The sequence below is a fragment of the Pygocentrus nattereri genome, chromosome 2 (genome assembly GCF_015220715.1).
Source record: "Pygocentrus nattereri isolate fPygNat1 chromosome 2, fPygNat1.pri, whole genome shotgun sequence".
NCBI classification, from domain to species: Eukaryota; Metazoa; Chordata; class Actinopteri; order Characiformes; family Serrasalmidae; genus Pygocentrus; species Pygocentrus nattereri.
In genome coordinates, this window is record NC_051212.1 from 9,570,266 (window position 1) to 9,570,708 (window position 443).

Here is a 443-nt window from a genome sequence, read left to right on the forward strand (position 1 = left end):
TGTCTAGAAATTTCATGATGAACGGACCAAAATAAACGGTCCAAAATGACTTGGAAAAAACTCTGGTTCCATTGACTTGCATTAAAAGTGAAGAAGGTTTTTTCTCTTTCCTGTAAAGTTACCTTTGTGGAGATACAAGGTTTTGTTTGGACAGCAGCGATATGTAATGTTGACGATGGTAAAATAGTGGTAAACGGGAACCGTTTTAAGTTTTAAACGTATCTCAACACTATCGCAAAATGATGTCTCAGGCATCAGACAATAATATTCATAATGGTTTCATGTGATAACTTTTTGTGAGGGAGCTTTTAGAGGCATTAAACTCTTCAGACGTCTGGTTCCCATCACAACCACTGTGAGCAATTCTGCCTCTTTCTCTAGAATGGAGCGATTCACATTAAACCACTCTGAGCAACTTTGTTTACTCGGAAGTGTTTAAAAAC